The sequence below is a fragment of the Dryas octopetala genome, chromosome 3 (assembly GCF_963921425.1).
Source record: "Dryas octopetala chromosome 3, drDryOcto1.1, whole genome shotgun sequence".
In the NCBI taxonomy this organism is placed as follows: domain Eukaryota; kingdom Viridiplantae; phylum Streptophyta; class Magnoliopsida; order Rosales; family Rosaceae; genus Dryas; species Dryas octopetala.
Window position 1 is genome coordinate 25170054 of NC_141368.1, and position 17384 is coordinate 25187437.

The following is a 17384-nucleotide window of genomic DNA, read 5'->3' on the forward strand; positions in this document are numbered from 1 at the left end:
ACGAAGTAACATGCCATTTGTAATAGATAAATAGACTATAGTCTATAGATTTAACCAAATGTGCAATTTGCAATATACAAATATATCTTGCTGGCAAGTGGCAACAGTAAAAATTATAAAGAATTGTATATCCCTACATAAGTAACTGTATCTTACTAAAAACAAGAGTGCTAATTAAGGGTATTTAATGGACATAATTAAGGAGATTTACACGAGGCATCATGTGCTTACACAATTCAAGAGGATCTTTATGTCCATCACGTGCTTACACACAGATAAAGAGACTATTCCACGAGGCCACATGCTCTGCCCCGCCAAACTAGTTTGACTTTGTGCAGAATTGAGTCTTGATATTGCTCAAGCTTTCACAGAACAACTCTTTACTTTGATTCTTGGTTTTCTGTTCTCCCAAACACTCTTACGATTTGATTGCTTCCTTTCGACCAAAAAGAAACTATGGCAGTGGCAGAGATCTTTCTTGCGGCATTCCTTCGGTCGCTGCTCGACATGTTGGTGCCTAAGGAGACCCTGAAGTTGTACTTTGGACACCTAAAGGGTGTTGAAAGAAAGATGGAGGAATGGAGGCAGACATTGTCTGGAATTGGAGCGGTGCTGTATGATGCGGAGGAGAAGCAACTGACTAGCAAGGCAGTGGAGCTGTGGCTGGAGGATCTCAAACACTTGGCTTATGATTTGCAGGACTTACTGGGCAAGTTTTCTTATGAGATATTACGACGCAAAGTCAAGGAGCAAAATCGGGCTGGCACAAGTAAGGTATGGGGCCTCTTTCCTAAACTTAAACTCAACTTTAACATCAACTCAGAAATAGAGGAGATTGCTGATCGATTACAAAAAGTATCTGAACGAAAAGACAAGCTCGGTTTAATATATATTGAAGCTACGTCTAAAACTCGGTTTAAAACTCATTTTGGGTCACAAATAGTGCTGTGATCTAATTCTCACTGCAATAGTGTTGTGACCCATTTTAGGTCACAGTGTTTTATATATATTTAAAATATGACTAATATTGATTAAGTGATGTTTAATTTAAAATTTAAAATTTAAAGTATAATAAAAATTATTCTATTGATCTTATTTTAATGAAATCTTTAAAATAAGGTCAATATTAAATATATTTAAAATAAGAAAATTTCATAAATTAGACAACATAATCTTACAACATCGGGACTTCAACAACCATAAAAAACAAGAACAACACGATGATTTAAAGAAAAAACAAGAACAATACGATGACTAAAACAAAAACAAAAACAACACGATGATTTAAAGAAAAAACAACACGATGATTCAATGGGTTGGGGCAAGTGGTGGGTTCCTGTCACACCCCAATCCTGAATAAAATCTAATATCTAGGAGTGAAGCGTGACTTACGTCCTAATCGCAGATTAATAAAATTATTTCTACAATTAAGACGTGAAAAGAAAATAAAATAATATAACGAAAACGGTCGCCGAAAACAACCGCACGCGCCACCACGCGCCGGCGGTGCGAATGGGGTGGCTGGCCGGTCACTGTTTATCGTCTCTTTAAAACAGCCCCTGTTTTCCAGATTTTCCAGTTTTTTTATCTCATTTTGACTCGACTTTTGACCTATTAAACCTTCACCAAATTGAGCAAACTTATACTTGTTTTAAATATCTGCATCACCTTTTTACAACCATATAAAGAACATGAAAAACGGACGGTTAAAACTCAAGTTATAAGGCTCGAAAGAAGGCCATACGAACATGCGAATTTTCTTGAAAAATTTCCAGATTTTTCATGTTTCTTGTTTTTCATTTTCTTTCGTTTTCAACCCTCAAAACCTTTTCTTATGGCTATAATAAGGTTATAAATGAACTATTTTTAGTTTAACAACATTAAACAAAGAGGTATAAACAAAATTTTAAAAATAAAAGTTTCAAAAGAAAATTGCTAAGAACACCCATGGTTCCTTGAGCTCACATTCCTTCCTATCCTTTGGAGTTAAAAAGAGGCTAAAACTTGTGATTCCTACAGTAAAAAGAAAAACACAGAGACTAAAATATGTTAGTTCAATTATTTAAGCAAAGTCTAAACAACTAAGAAGGATGAAGTTTAACTTTGAACTCTAACCTTCTCAAGTTTTTTCCCTCCCCTTTCTGTCCCTTTCTTGTTCAGTCACTCTCTCTTTTTCTCTTTCTCTTTCTCTTCCTCTCTCTCTCTCCCTCTGTTCAGTTTTTCTTCGTTGCTTCCTTAAGTGTGAGCTCTTCACACCAAAGCCCTTTATTTATAATCCAACTTGTTGGTTGAAGTAACAAATTGTTGGCTCAAATCTGGTTAAGTTCATTGGCTCTCATCATTGCCTAGAGGTGACTCATCCCTCTAAGAAGAATCAAAACCATTAATCAAGGCTTATGTGTCAAAGCTTATGTATATGTAATTAAGAGAATGGACGTTGGTATTATCTTCAAATCCATTCAAAATTTTTTTTTTTTAGTTGGGCTTTTAATCTCTTGTAAAACAATTGGGATAATGCCCAAACTTAGAAATTTAACCCAATTTTAAAGCCCATAAATATTATTATTATTATTATTATTATTATTATTATTATTTTTAACATTACAGTTCCCCTTTCGGATCCAGATGTGCTCAATCAAATTGGTTTATAGGGATTCATTGACATTTCGGTCCCTAAGCAAATTCCGACGAATATTCATCTCAGGTAATGATGATGGAGCGGCACCGGTCGGACATGGTTCTACACCTTCGTATTCAGCTTCTGCCCTTTTAGTGCTCGCTTCTGGGTCTATTGGGTCATCCCTACAGTCATCCTCAGGGCGCTCATCCTCCACGATCATATTGTGCAATATTATGCACGCCTTCATGATATACCCAAGCTCAATCGGACGCCAATAACGAGCAGGTTGTTTTATAATCTGTCACCGGGCTTTTAAAATTCCGAACGCCCTCTCTAGGTATGCCATCACTAGGGCTTCATCTACAGTTACCACCCAAGCATTTCCTCTAGAAGCCATGACAAAGAAAAAAAAATTTGTGAAAATTTGGTAAACAAAGGTTGTAGTTTGTGATGAAAAACTATGAGTGTTGTATGATATATATAGACCCATTTGAGAATATAGCTGTTAGAGGGTTTGGGGAATTTTTAAAATTTTTTGATAATTTTTTGATAATTTTTCGGTTACTATTTGTATTTTAAATGATTTATTAATTATTTATTTAAGAAAAAAAGTTTGGGCGATCTGGACCGTTGATTATCAACGGTCCATTAATTTAGGCCTTTGATTTCTAACCAGCCCATCTACAAAAAAAAAAAAAAAAAAAAGACAAATAATGGCAGCCATTGATCACCAACGGTCATTTAATCTAGACCGTTGGTGACCAGCCAGCAAAGCCACGCGTCAATAGAGCAGGCGCGGCCCACAAGAAAACCAGCCAGCAAAGCCACCCATTTGATTCCCTTCTGTTCAGCCGACAAGAAAAGCAGGCGGGGCCCACCAACTTTTCAGCTGCAGCCGATTGCTTCTCTCTCCTCACATGGGTGGGCCTCTAGCTGTTGGTTTTGGGTCACAGCCATTTTGGGTGGGCCTCTGCTTCTCCCTCCTCACGTGGGTGGGCCTCTGTTACACGAGGCATCATTCAAGACAAGAGGATCTTTATGTCCATCACGTGCTTACACACAGATAAAGAGACTATTCCACGAGGCCACATGCTCTGCCCCGCCAAACTAGTTTGACTTTGTGCAGAATTGAGTCTTGATATTGCTCAAGCTTTCACAGAACAACTCTTTACTTTGATTCTTGGTTTTCTGTTCTCCCAAACACTCTTACGATTTGATTGCTTCCTTTCGACCAAAAAGAAACTATGGCAGTGGCAGAGATCTTTCTTGCGGCATTCCTTCGGTCGCTGCTCGACATGTTGGTGCCTAAGGAGACCCTGAAGTTGTACTTTGGACACCTAAAGGGTGTTGAAGGAAAGATGGAGGAATGGAGGCAGACATTGTCTGCAATTGGAGCGGTGCTGTATGATGCGGAGGAGAGGAAACTGACTAGCAAGGCAGTGGAGCTGTGGCTGGAGGATCTCAAACACTTGGCTTATGATTTGCAGGACTTACTGGACATGTTTTCTTATGAGATATTACGACGCAAAGTCAAGGAGCAAAATCGGGCTGGCACAAGTAAGGTATGGGGCTTCTTTCCTAAACTTAAACTCAACTTTAACATCAACTCAGAAATAGAGGAGATTGCTGATCGATTACAAAAAGTATCTGAACGAAAAGACAAGCTCGGTTTAATATATATTGAAGCTACGTCTACAACGGCGTGGCAGAGTGATCTGACCATTATTTCATATACTTTTATACTCTTGTTCTTGGATTATTGTTATGTTTTTTAGTGTTTTTAGTTCATTTTAATTTAGTTTTGTATTTTTATAGGTTTGAAGAGAAAAGGGGAGAGAACAAAGCAAAAGGGATATTTTTGGGCAAATCAGTCAAGTTCGCGGAATAAACTGCACCTCCTCGGAGCAAACCAGATGTTGTGCCTTATACCGTTGGAAAGATACGGATGTTAGCTTTCCGAGGAATTTTACGGTTCGTGATTTGCATTTTTCTAGGAGAAGTTATGGCTATTTGACTGAAGGCAGTTCAGGCAGAAAAGTTTGTGCGAAAATGCAAAGTAATTCTTTTTAGATTTCTTTCTTGGAGCCCAATTGATGTTATGTGTATTTGGGAAATATCTAGAGGGATCCAGGTTTATTCTTTTAAGGTCTAATCCTATTTTTGTTGGGATTTTGGGTGCCAAGTCATCAATGACAACTCATCATAAGAGTAATCCAAGTCCAACAAGGAAAGCTTTTACCAAAGAAGAAAAGGATTTGTTTCTTATTTAAAGGAAGGAGATCATCATCTTTTGGGGGTCAGCTTGGAGGGAAGAAAGAGGGACAAGAAGTGGCTGCCATCCTTGTTTTCTACCATCCGTCGTCATAGTTCATAAGTTTTTAATGCTTTCTAGGTTTTTAATTATGTTTTCTTTAAACATGAGCAACTAAACTCTTTTTCTAGGGATAGGATGATGCCCTAGCATGAATGTTTATGGTTTTTAATATTTATTTAATGGATTTTTAGTTTCTTTTAGATGAATGCTTAATCACTGTTTTAATTGTTGCTATTTGTTAAGTTCTTTGACTGCGCACCTTAAGGCTTTGCATCTAGTAAATTTGAAGTTGAATTTGAGGCCGAGAGGCAATATAATTTGAATTAGCTTCTTGTGGTTGAGTGTGGTAAATTACATTGTTGCTCGAGAGAGAATAATGATTTGCTTGGTTCTCTTGTTTTCTAGAGCGTAATGAATCCTATTTGTTAAATTTGTGCCTGAGAAGGATAAATTGCATGTTAAGGTATACGACCTTTGCCTGAGAAGGAAAGAATCATGCACTTAAGGAAAACTGTGGTCTAAGTGTCTGAGAGGAACTTAGATACGAGAATTATCATCTAAAGAATTCAAAGAATTTGTTGAATGTATTAAAACCTAAACTGGATTGCTTGTGGTTGATTCTGAATCCCTAGTTCTTCCAATTGATTGTTAAACCATAATATTTTATTTTCATTAGTTTACTTATTGTTCTTGATCCTTGTTTTTAATTGTTGCGTTTTCATTTGCTCTCATCATAAATCATCACAATACTCTTCTCAAAGTCATTTTTAATTTTCAAGTTGTGTTTATTTTTATTAGATCCAAATAAGGAATTTAAATTTTTGAATTAAATTAATAATCCTCGTGGGTACGACAACCTTTTATTCATATACTATATTACATCCACCCTGTATACTTGCAGGAAATTCACCAAGTTTTTGGCGCCGTTGTCGGGGATTATTTAATTTAGTTTAGAATTTGGATTTCTAATTTTCATCTAATTTTTTTTGTTTTCTAGTTAGTTTAGGAATAATTTTTTTTACTTTCTTAAAAAAAAAAAAAAAAAAAGACTATTTTGACTTTTCTTTCCTTTCTAGATAAGGAGCTGAATCTCTTTTTGTGCCCATTTACTAAATACAGCAAGAAGAAGAAATATCTCTTCCTTCCAAAAAAGTGTGCACGTGATTGATTTTGGCAAGTGGGGTTGAAATTGAAAAAGGAGAAGACAAGGAAAGCTAATTGGTGTAGACCCATTATCTACTCTAAGAGATGGGCTTCTTCTCTTTCTAGCATCCATTCCTATCAGCAAATCAGCAATACATATATCTCTTCTCAAATCAAAAAGGCTCGTTCACTTGCAGCAAGCAGAAATTTTTTTCAACTCAAAAGGATATCCGATCTCTCTTCTCTCTTCTCTTATCAGCAAAGCTCCATCAACATCAAGCTCGACGCCGAAACCACCATCTTCGACTTCGGCATTATCGGCTAGTTCCTTTCCTATTTTCTCAGCAAAGCCCATTGGCATCACAGCAAAGATTCATCAGGTTTTTGGGTGATCTGAGTTCGACCCATCAGCTAAGTTGGCACTACCGATTGGAGTCCGAGTCGACGCTACCCAAGACTTCCAGCCACTAGAATCCCTCTCTTCCCGTCGAGTAAAGCAAATGGGTATCACATCTTTCCAGCAGCCCACAGCGGAGCCCCGTCGATTAACCGCTCCAGACTTCTGGTGAGTTGATATTTAATTTGAGATTCTAATTAGTTTGGATTTGCTGCCAATCCATTTGAAACAGGGGTAAATAGCACAAAGTGTATTTGGATTTTATTGGGTATTTTCGGGTATTTGTTGGTATTCTCTGTTTGCCCATTTAATTTGGGGGTCAATAAGTACAAGTTTGCACAAAGTGTATGCACGGGAGACGATCGCTCAATCTAGCGCTCATTCCAATCGATCACGAACTTGAGCACACTCTCCGTAATCAGCGAAGGCAGAAAACGCAGCAGACTATTTTAAGACCAACTATGGGGGATCAACTAATACTACCTAACCCAGAACCACCCAAGAAGCTTCGAGATTACACTGCACCTGCAGAATACAGTGCTCCTTCATGTATTGTCTTAACTCCGATCGTGCAGCGTTTCGAAATTCGTCCACAAACCATTCAATCCTTGCCTATCTTCCATGGAAAAGAAGAAGAAAATCCTTACAACCATCTCAAGACGTTTTTCAATATTTGCTCCACATTCAGCTATGCTGGGATAACTGAGGAACAAGTTCGACTCCGTTTGTTTCCATTCTCGTTGAGGGATAAGGCATTGAATTGGTTAGACTCTCTTCCTGCGGCATCTATCAACTCTTGGATAGAGTTATCCAAGAAATTTCTGAGTAAATATTTTCCTGCTCGAAAAACTAATGCTGTGTTGAATAACATTATGAGTTTCCGTCAACTGGACGGCGAACAATTTCATGAAAGCTGGGAACGTTACAAGGATTTTTATCTTCAATGTCCTCATCATGGGATAGATACTTGGCAGAAAGTCCAGTATTTTTATAGAGGGCTTAAACCTCATAGCAGGAGTATGGTCGATTCAACAGTGGGTGGAAGCTTAATGGATAAAACTGCAGATGAGGCGATCGATATTTTTGAGACTATTTGTGAGAACTCTGAGCATTGGGACCTTCCTACGACAGATTCTCAAGTTACGGCTCCACCAGTAACAAAGAAAGGAGGCATGTATGAAGTTAATTCTAGGACAGGTTTGGAAGCACAGGTTGCAGCTCTAACAAAGCTTCTCGCACCATTAGTGACCAAGGTCACAGCACAACCATGTACTTTGTGTGCTAGCATAGCTCATGACACCGCAAATTGTCCGTCGAATCCTACATTAGAAGATGTGCAAGAGGTTAATGCATTCAATGGAAGGCCGCGGAATGATCCTTATTCAAACACTTATAATCCGGGGTGGAAACAACATCCTAACTTTTCTTGGAGTAACTCACAGAATACCTTGGGACCATCTAATTTTTCAAGGCCGTATCAGCAATCCTATCAAGCTCCTCCAGTGCAACAAGAGGACCCTTCTATCAAGGAGATGTTAACTCAGCTCGTAAAGGAGACGTCAAGCTATAAACAAGAGGTAGCATCACTGAAACAAAGCCAATCAATTTTGGAGAAGAGTCAGGCGAAGCTCGAGGTTCAATTAAGTCAAATAGCTACTGCTGTGAGTGGTTTGGGGAGAGGACAAGGACAATTTCCTAGCCAAACGGAAGCTAATCCAAGGAATAATGAGCAAGTTCAAGCTATTACAACTTTGAGGAGTGGAAAAATAATAGATAATAAGGTTGGAAATCATGGAGAGATGGAAGAAAGAAAGGTCGAATCTGAGCATGACAAGCACACAACTAGCCTTGCTAAAGCTGCCAAATCAGACCAGCAAGTGTCCTTTAGTTCCAATGCAAACCAACAGGGTTTTACAGCTGCTCCATTGCAGCAAGATACCTTGCCCAGCCCTCCAATAACTTCTTTGCCTTTCCCTCAACGTGCAAAGCAAGCAAGGAAAGAGAAGAACATGGGAGATATTCTAGAACAATTCAAGAAGGTGCAAATTAATATTCCTTTGCTAGAGGCTATCAAACAAATTCCTTCTTATGCAAAGTTTTTGAAAGATTTATGCACCAACAAAAGGAAATTTGATGAACATGAAAAGGTGATGTTGTCAGAGGAAGTTAGTGCTGTGCTTCAAAGGAAATTGCCACAGAAACTCAAAGATCCTGGTAGCTTTACAGTACCATGTACGATTGGAGCAAGGAATTTTGATAGAGCATTATTGGATCTGGGAGCAAGTGTGAACTTAATGCCTTATTCCGTTTATGAACACCTTGGTTTGGGTGAGCTGAAACCTATTTCAATATCTCTACAATTCGCGGATCGTTCTGTAAAATATCCAAGAGGCATCATTGAGGACGTACTTGTCAAAGTTGATGAATTTATTCTCCCTGCTGATTTTATTGTTTTGGACATGGAAGAAGTTGAAATTCCGGACCGCGAGCTACCTCTCATTCTTGGTAGACCCTTCATGGCCACTGCAGGCACAAAAATTGATGTTAAAGAAGGGTTACTAACCATGACTGTGCAAGATACTACTGTAAAATTTCAAGTCTTTGAGGCTTTGAAGAAACCCATGGATCTTTATGATTGTTAATTTTCATGTGGAAGCTGTGGATCGCATAATTGAGAATACATTTATTGAATCAAACTCCACCGATCCTCTAGAAGTTTGCCTAACTCAACATGGCATGAACTTTGACAAAGTCTCAGTACTAGCAGCAGCCCAAGAACTCCAAGCTGTGAACTCTTACCCTCCTACAAGCCATCCTAAGTTTGAAGTATTGCCATCTTCACATGCCAAACTCGTTCCTTCCATCATCCAACCTCCAACACTTGAACTGAAACCCCTTCCAGAGACTTTAAAATATGTATATTTGGGTGATTTAGAGACTCTTCCTGTGATTATAGCTGCTGACCTTAGTCGAACAGAAGAAGAAAAGTTGGTTCGTGTGTTAAGAGAGCATACGATTGCTCATGACAAAGCATTAATTCTGAAGCGTTTTGAGCCAAATCAGAAAGTCTTATTATTTAACTCGCGACTTCGACTATTTCCGGGCAAACTTCGTTCAAGATGGTCTGGGCCTTTTCTAGTCGTTCAAGTATTTCCTCACGGAGCGGTCGAAATCAAAAACATGACTGATGGCTCCGTATTTAAAGTGAACGGCCATCGTTTGAAACCATATTTGGAGCCTGTCAACACACTAGAGGAACAAACCCAAGCCATTGAGGTCGTGTACCTTAGTGTCCCTTCAATTATGTGAGTGTTGCTGAGTCGGGCTGACGACTTTAAATTCAGCGCTTCTTGGGAGGCAACCCAAGTTTTGGGATGGATGAGATGAGAGCTTGACCTTCGTATTCGCGCACTGCTGCCAACCATGACTTCTAATACCCAGGGAGCTCTAAACTTAATCTCCTTGATCTGCACATATATATTTTCTCTTCTTTACTGTGTCTTTTTGTTCCTCCCTTATTTATCTGATTCCTTGCATGTTGTTTTCAATCTTTTAACATTGGGGACAATGTTCTATTCAAGTTTGGGGGGGTGTCTTTTAATTTCTATTTGAAAAAAAAAAAAAAAAAAAATTCGTTTTTGTGTGTTTAGTTGCCTTCCAAATCCAATGATGGGAATAGGAACTTGATCTGCAAGAGCTAGAGGGAACATTGAGCATTGATTTGGGTCTAGATCTTAATTTGTAGTTTTTCATCATGCTTAAATTCTCATTGTACGTAGCCTAGGTTGGTGTGGAACTTTTAATATCTGAAAAACTATGTGAGAACTAAGTTGGACTTGTATAACCCCTGTGAGTATTGAGCCTAGTTGCTTATCTTTGAGATGATATTTATTGTTTCATTATCTTTCTTTTTCTTGTATTTTTATGGTCGATCTCATTCTTGAATTGTAACTCTAGAACTTCCTTCAATGCCTCTTGAGACTTTGAATTAATTTGCATGATCTTTAGGAAGTGATTAAGGCATGTAGGATTAACCACTATGACCAAACAAGCTTGTGTCCTTAACATATTATCCTTTAGATAGCCCCTTTGTGCCTAAATAAGCCGTTTCTTTCATGAAACCACATCATCCTCAGCCCCGAACTTAAACACATATCCTTACCCTATTTTATGAGATTAGTAGAGAAAAATTGCTGTAAGGGAATGCATGATTATTAATGGTTCAGATTGGTTCTCAGTCAGCAGGTAGCAGTTCAAAGAAAAATTTGGGGGCTGGAAGGTGTTAGAAAGTCAGGGAAATTGTGTCTTGGACATATTTGAGTACACAACTCTTATGTTACTCTGAATATCTGATCTTTGTGACAGTTGCATTAATTATATTGATAATTTTATAGCGATTTGGTTGCTTATCTTTTGTTAAAAAAAAAAAAATGAGCACTTTTGATGGTTGACGACATGATGGGTTGAGACTAGTATGTTTTGTTGAAAAGAATAAGGTTGGAGGGGCTACCAAGAAAAAAAAAAAAGTTTGAAAATAAATGAATGAATTGTAGATACAGCCTTGATCCCATCAGGTCTTGAAATCTTTAGTACATGGCATTGATCAATATTCAGATACCATTATTCTTCTTTTGTTTTCACCTCAGCATAAATGTTCATCTGGACCTAAGAATTGTTGGCATTAGAATTGATTTTGGGTTTGGAAAATTTGAATTCTTATGCAACCTCTAGTTTTGAAGTATTTTCCAACTTACCCTGATCATGTGTTCTCTGCTAATTCCCTTGTGATCATCATTTGCTCTACTAATTTTCATAGAATCTTTGTGATATCCTTATCCTTTCTTTCTTTTGCCCTTACCCCCAAGCCCCATTATAACCATGAGTAAAGACCTTTTGATCTTAGAGATTATGTGAATTTGATCTGTGGAGATGAGGTAAAGAAGGAAGCATATGGAAGCAATTTCCTATCTTTTATTAGGATCATGTTTTTTCCAGAAAAAGAGCTTTCTTTGATAATAAATTTATGTGAGCTATTTGTTGCCATATACATTATTCTTCTCACATAAACATGAGTGAAAAGTTATGACTAGCCAGAAAATCTGTGTTTCATTGTGAGTGTATGTCTTGGTGAGATTTTGGAGTTAAAACTAATTCTTACATGTTTTTTTTGGATATTGAAGTTCTGCATTAACTCATGACTATTTCACACTATTTTTGAGCATGATTGATATGAAGTTTGTCTACACGTGATTAAGAGTTCTTATGGACCTGTTTTAATGTTTCATGAACCTTTGATACTCTAATGCTGCACTTTAGTTCTCTGAGGTAATTATTGGAAGGTTTAGGACTTTTTATGGTTTATTCTTGGTGTGTTTGTGTTTTTAATTTCTGTTTTTATTTTGTTTTGTTGCTTGAGGACAAGCAAAGTTCAAGTTTGGGGGTATTTGATCTGACCATTATTTCATATACTTTTATACTCTTGTTCTTGGATTATTGTTATGTTTTTTAGTGTTTTTAGTTCATTTTAATTTAGTTTTGTATTTTTATAGGTTTGAAGAGAAAAGGGGAGAGAACAAAGCAAAAGGGATATTTTTGGGCAAATCAGTCAAGTTCGCGGAATAAACTGCACCTCCTCGGAGCAAACCAGATGTTGTGCCTTATACCGTTGGAAAGATACGGATGTTAGCTTTCCGAGGAATTTTACGGTTCGTGATTTGCATTTTTCTAGGAGAAGTTATGGCTATTTGACTGAAGGCAGTTCAGGCAGAAAAGTTTGTGCGAAAATGCAAAGTAATTCTTTTTAGATTTCTTTCTTGGAGCCCAATTGATGTTATGTGTATTTGGGAAATATCTAGAGGGATCCAGGTTTATTCTTTTAAGGTCTAATCCTATTTTTGTTGGGATTTTGGGTGCCAAATCATCAATGACAACTCATCATAAGAGTAATCCAAGTCCAACAAGGAAAGCTTTTACCAAAGAAGAAAAGGATTTGTTTCTTATTTAAAGGAAGGAGATCATCATCTTTTGGGGGTCAGCTTGGAGGGAAGAAAGAGGGACAAGAAGTGGCTGCCATCCTTGTTTTCTACCATCCGTCGTCATAGTTCATAAGTTTTTAATGCTTTCTAGGTTTTTAATTATGTTTTCTTTAAACATGAGCAACTAAACTCTTTTTCTAGGGATAGGATGATGCCCTAGCATGAATGTTTATGGTTTTTAATATTTATTTAATGGATTTTTAGTTTCTTTTAGATGAATGCTTAATCACTGTTTTAATTGTTGCTATTTGTTAAGTTCTTTGACTGCGCACCTTAGGGCTTTGCATCTAGTAAATTTGAAGTTGAATTTGAGGCCGAGAGGCAATATAATTTGAATTAGCTTCTTGTGGTTGAGTGTGGTAAATTACTTTGTTGCTCGAGAGAGAATAATGATTTGCTTGGTTCTCTTGTTTTCTAGAGCGTAATGAATCCTATTTGTTAAATTTGTGCCTGAGAAGGATAAATTGCATGTTAGGGTATACGACCTTTGCCTGAGAAGGAAAGAATCATGCACTTAAGGAAAACTGTGGTCTAAGTGTCTGAGAGGAACTTAGATACGAGAATTATCATCTAAAGAATTCAAAGAATTTGTTGAATGTATTAAAACCTAAACTGGATTGCTTGTGGTTGATTCTGAATCCCTAGTTCTTCCAATTGATTGTTAAACCATAATATTTTATTTTCATTAGTTTACTTATTGTTCTTGATCCTTGTTTTTAATTGTTGCGTTTTCATTTGCTCTCATCATAAATCATCACAATACTCTTCTCAAAGTCATTTTTAATTTTCAAGTTGTGTTTATTTTTATTAGATCCAAATAATGAATTTAAATTTTTGAATTAAATTAATAATCCTCGTGGGTACGACAACCTTTTATCCATATACTATATTACATCCACCCTGTATACTTGCAGGAAATTCACCAAGTTTTTGGCGCCGTTGTCGGGGATTATTTAATTTAGTTTAGAATTTGGATTTCTAATTTTCATCTAATTTTTTTTGTTTTCTAGTTAGTTTAGGAATAATTTTTTTTACTTTCTAAAAAAAAAAAAAAAGACTATTTTGACTTTTCTTTCCTTTCTAGATAAGGAGCTGAATCTCTTTTTGTGCCCATTTACTAAATACAGCAAGAAGAAGAAATATCTCTTCCTTCCAAAAAAGTGTGCACGTGATTGATTCACCACAGAAGAAATATCTCTTCCTTCCTTCCAAAGAAGAAATTCACCACAGAGGACGCCAGGTTCATACGTGTTAGATGGACCCGTGGTTGGAAGGGATGAGGACGAAAGAAAGATTGTTGAAATGTTGTCAACAGATGAGCTTTGTACCACCAATTTTCATGTAATTGCCATTGTTGGTATGCCAGGACTCGGCAAGACAACACTTGCAGGACATGTATTCAATTCATTAAAGGAAGAGACGTTTAATCCAAAGGTGTGGGTGTCCGTGTCAGATAATTTCAACGTTGAAAGTGTGACAAAAGCAATTATGAACTTAGTCGACAAGTCAAGAGATTGTGGCAGGGATCAATTCAGTGAAGTTCAAAATAATCTGAGCAAGGCATTAGAAGGTAAAAAGTTTTTAATTGTTTTAGATGATGTCTGGAGCACATGTAACTCTCATCGATGGGCACAACTGCAGTCCCCCTTTCGTATGGGAGCTCTTGGAAGTAAGATTATTGTGACAACACGCGATGCAAATGTTGCCAAACATGTGACAGCCACTAAAATCCATAATTTGGAGACTCTGTCGGATGATGATTGCTTCAAACTTTTTGAGCAACATGCATTCGTTAACAATGACAGACCTTCAGGTTTTGGGTTACTTCAGGAGAAAATTGTTGTGAAATGTGGTGGGTTGCCCTTGGTTGCAAAGACTCTTGGTGGTCTTTTACGTTTTAAGGAAACCGACAAATGGGAAGAAATATTGCACAGCAAAATATGGAGTATAGTAGATGAGAGTGAGGTACTCCCAGCATTAAAATTGAGCTATCACTATCTCCCTTCAAATTTGAAGAGGTGTTTTGCCTATTGCTCAATACTTCCAAATGACTATGAATTTGGAGAGAAGCAGATAATCCTTCTATGGATGGCAGAGGGCTTGCTTCAACAGCCAGAAGGAAGTAAACAAATGGAAGATATAGGTGGTGACTATTTTGGGGAGCTATTATCTAGGTCGTTATTTCAAAAGTCAACCAAAAACAACTCATTATATGTAATGCATGACCTTGTTAGTGATTTGGCACGGTGGGCTGCAGGAGACATATGTTTTAGATTGGAAGATAAAGGGAATGATAGATGTTTTTCAAAGGCTCGTCACTCGTCTTACATTGCTGGTCACTATGATGGGCTTAAAAGATTTGAAGCATTCTCTGAAGTCAAACGTTTGCGTACTTTCCTTCCGCTTACACGTTCGTATAATCCACATAATTATTTGACTAGCAGGGTTACTCTTGATTTATTGCCAAAGCTGCAATACTTAAGAGGGCTCTCTTTGAATGGATATCAAATAAATGAGTTGCCGAACTCAATTGGTGACATGAAGTATCTACAGTATCTTGATTTATCTCATACACTAATAGAGAGTTTGCCAAAATCGATATGCACCCTCTACAGCTTGCAGACATTGATGTTAGAAAATTGTTCTAAATTGAAAGCACTACCTGCAAAAATGAGGAATTTAACTAATTTACGTCATCTCAACAATTCAGATGTGCCTTTACTGGAAGGAATGCCTCCGCAACTAAGTCAGTTGACTAATCTGCAAACGTTGCCTAATTTTGTTGTGGGCAAAGGTAGTGAATCAGGGGTAAGAGAGATAGGGCCCCTATTGCTTCTTCGAGGGACATTGCACCTTTCACACTTGGAGAATGTGAATGATCCGGAGGATGGAAGGCAGGCAGACTTAAGTAGCAAGGAAGGGCTTCATGCGTTGCAACTGGAATGGAGTGAGACAAGAGAAAAAGAAGCAGTGGTGCTTGACTTGTTAAAACCTCATAAAAAGCTCAAAGAGCTCACCATCAAGGGTTATTGTGGTTTGCAACTTTCAACATGGATTGGAGATCCTTTATTCTCTAACATTGTGCTTGTAAGGTTAGAGAATTGTAATAATTGTCGATTTTTGCCCCCACTTGGACAATTGCCTTCTCTTAGAGAACTTTTTATAAGAGAAATGTTTGGGGTGGAAAGTGTGGGTGATGAATTCTATGGAGAGGGTAGCTTGTCTTTTCCAGTATTGGAGACTCTTGAATTTGAGGATATGCACAATGGAAGGACTGGTTTCCTTGCGAAGGGGATCAAGGAATAAGAGTTTTTCCTTTCTTGAAAATTCTTTCCATTAAAAGATGTCCCAAATTGGAGGGTAGGTTACCAGAAAAACTTGATTCATTAGCAAGCCTTGAGATTCAAGAATGTGACCAATTGGTGGTTCCAGTTGCCAACTATAAACAACTTGGTAAATTAGATGTCCATTATTGCAAAGGGGTGGTGTATAGAAGTGAGATTGACTTTGAGTTACTGGAGCACATTGGTCTTTCAAATATTTCAGAGTTGACACTTGAAACTGAGGGATACATGGGAGGATTAAGGAATGTTAAATTTTTGGGAATTATTAGTAGTGAGGAACTATCAACTTCATGGGAGATTGAGGATAGGTTAATGCAGCACATGATTTCTCTTCGTGAATTATATATTGAAAGGAACTGTCAACTCCTTCAATTTCATCACTTGACATCACTTCGATCTCTCTGGATATTCAGATGCCCAAGTCTAGTTTGTTTTCCAGAAGCTAGTTTGCCACCTTCTATTGAATCTATAGAGATCCAGCAGTGCAATTCTCTTATGTATTTTGCAAGATGTCAGATACCCCCAGGTTTAAGAAGATTAAAGATAAGTGAATGCAAAAATTTGAAATTATTAGTGGGGGAGGAAGTTGAGGATTCTTCATCATCTTTTTCTGCTTCTCCGTATTTGGGGGAGGAATCTTGTCTTGAGCATTTGGAGATAGAGAAGTGTCCATCTCTCATGTCCTTTTCATTCAGATGCCAACTACCCCGGACGCTTAAAACCCTTTCCATACGAAATTGTGCAAATCTGAAATCCTTACCGGAGGGCCTATGCCACCTCACCAATTTGGAAGGTTTAGGTGTTATAAGTTGTGGAAGTCTTGTTTCCTTCCCGAGAGGAGGGTTGCCAACAAGACCCTCCAATCTGACGTTGATAAATATCTTCGATTGCGATAAATTGGAAGGCCTCCCCAAAGGCATGGATAAGCACAACCTCACCTCTCTTAAGACATTGTCGATCGGTTACTGTGAAGGTTTACCGTCGATTCTAGAAGAGGGTTTTCCCCCAAACCTAGTCGATCTTAGCATTGTGAATCCCAGGAGTTGTAAGCCACTGTCGCAGTGGGGGTTGCAGTTGAACAGACTCGCCTCTCTTCAAAAGTTGTGGATTCATGGTGTAGATGAAGATCTTGTGTCCTTTCCACCAGAGGGGATGCTGCTCCCTAAATCTCTCATTCATCTCCTGATTTCGGATTTCCCAAATATGAGACGCCTATCCAGAAACGGCCTTCAATCCCTCACCTCTCTTGAATCTCTTCAAATCTATTATTGTCCAAAGCTAGCATCCATTCCAGAGGAGAGTCTGCCTCTTTCACTTACACAACTTGAGATCTACGGATGTCCGCTACTAACAGAGAGATACAAAGCAGGTGGAAAAGCACGATACTGGTCCAAAATAGCACACATCCCTTACATACGTATTGGAGACGAAGAAGTCGAATCTGACTCAGATTCAGGTATTTTGTGAGAAAATCCAAATCTTTTTTTGCTTTTTCTATGTATTACTTATAAGTTATTTCTAACTTTTGTCA

At 37.8% G+C, this 17384-nt stretch overlaps 1 pseudogene; it reads left to right on the forward strand.

Annotated features, from left to right (window-relative positions):
* The first annotated feature begins 408 nt into the window (after positions 1–408).
* On the forward strand, positions 409–17320 carry LOC147292009 (putative disease resistance RPP13-like protein 1; annotated as a pseudogene).
* The last annotated feature ends 64 nt before the right edge of the window (positions 17321–17384 follow it).